Source organism: Brassica oleracea, chromosome C9, assembly GCF_000695525.1.
Source record: "Brassica oleracea var. oleracea cultivar TO1000 chromosome C9, BOL, whole genome shotgun sequence".
Taxonomy (NCBI): domain Eukaryota; kingdom Viridiplantae; phylum Streptophyta; class Magnoliopsida; order Brassicales; family Brassicaceae; genus Brassica; species Brassica oleracea.
In genome coordinates, this window is record NC_027756.1 from 39,034,693 (window position 1) to 39,036,743 (window position 2,051).

Below are 2,051 nucleotides of genomic sequence, written 5' to 3' on the forward strand. Positions count from 1 at the left end.
TCACCACCACTCTCCTCATTAGTGGGAACTGCTACACTTTTCCCTGCCCTCTTCTCTTGCTCTTTTGATTTCTTTGCAGCCAAGGTTTGTTGTCGAGAAGTTCTTTGTGTCCCCGAGCCAGCTGGCTCGGAGGCTAAGGCTTTCCCTCTTAGTGCAGACTCATTTCTTTCAGCATCCAACTTTCTCTTTGTTTTCTTAACCATTGTTACCTGAAAAATTCAAAACTTGAAAAGGGATAAGTAGGTGGAAGTAAAGAAGATTGAGACTTTGCAAGTGAAAATTGCAAGAGTAAACTTAACAAATCAACTAGCAATTTAAGCTCAAGTTAACTCAATGCAATAATTTCACACAGTAAGCACTAAGAAGCCAAGTTAAAGGCAAAGAACCACATTTCTCAATCTTTTAAGCACCTTAACACACCAAGTTCATCCACTAACACACTCAATTAAGGGAAATTTCGAAAAATCCCAAATCCATGAACCCTAATTTTGTCAAAGTTCAAATTAAATCCAATTTCAACATTGATTCATCAACCTAACTTGATAGATAAGCTTTCCCTAGTCTATTTCAAAGTAATCAAGCAAGAAAATGACCAAATTTCGATTTTGAAAATCTAGGGTTCATGGACCTACGAAATTGAATTTTAAAACTCAATACCTTGCTTTGGATGAAAGGAAATGGTGATTGGGTGATGGAGAATAAACTACAGGGGCGAAAGCTTGGATTTAGAAGCAAGAACTGAGTGATTTGGTTGAGAATTTAGAGAATTATGGAGTTTTTGGTGTGGGTGTGTTTGAGAGAGTATGAGTGTTTGTGAGAGGAGGGGAGAGTGAGGGAGATGATGTCGAGAGTTTTGGGTAGGTCTAGGGTCGTCCGGTTTGGTTTAGGTCGATTGGGGATCGGTTCACTTGGACTAAACCGGGTTTAGGACAAAGAATACTTACCTGAACCGGTCGTGGAGCGACCTGATGTAGTCTCTCTAGGAGGTCGCTCCCGACTTGCTGTTCGTGTCTCAATTCGACATAAATGCGAGCGACCTCCAGGTATCGCTGTGGGGACCTCACTCTGGAGCTGGAGCGACTTCGTGCCGTCGCTCTAGGAGGCCGCTCTGAAGCGTAAATGGCGAGCGACCTCGGGGTCTCACTCTGGTAAGGTCGCTCCACAGCGTAAATGGCGAGCGAGTTCATGGCGTCGCTCCGGTGACTTCACTCCCAGCTGGAGCGACCTTTCAACCTCGCTCCAGGTCCTCGCTCCCACACACTGATTCTTTGCTGAAACCGGCTCGATCAAGCACCTGCATACAACCTCAACACCTTTTTTTTATTTTTATTTTTTTAGAAACATGATGAATATGAAAATACTAATGCAATATGTACAAGGATATACATGTGACTTCCTCCCAAGTGAGGTTGTTTTAAGTCTCTAGCTTGACTTTGCCTCCTTTTAGATTAGGCTGAGGTAGGATCAGAAAGTGGAGTTGAAACCCCATCTTCCTCTGGTGCAGTCGCCATGTAGAGCTTAACCCTTTGCCCATTGACTGTGAAGTCTCTTCCATCAGTACTCCACAAAACTATTGCCCCATATGGCCTAACCTCCTTGACCTTGAAAGGAGCAGACCACCTTGACTTAAGCTTTCGTGGAAATAACTTCAGCCTAGAGTTGTAGAGAAGAACTTGATCTCCTTCTTTAAATCCTCTCTTCAGGATATTCTTTTCATGGAAGATTGACATCATGCACCTTTGAAAGGTGGCTGGAGCATTACATAGACCAAATGGCATTCTTCGATATGCGAAGGTACCATAAGGACATGTGAATGTCGTTTTCTCCTGATCATTGGGATGTATGGGGATTTGGAAAAACCCTGAATACCCATCAAGAAAGCAATATAATGGGTGATTTGCAAGTCTCTCAAGCATCTGATCAATAAATGGTAATGGGAAATGATCATTTCTAGATGCAGAGTTTAGTTTCGGTAATCAATGCACATTCTATGACCTGTGATGGTTCTTGTTGGTATCAATTCATCCTTGTCATTTTTAATCACAGTGATA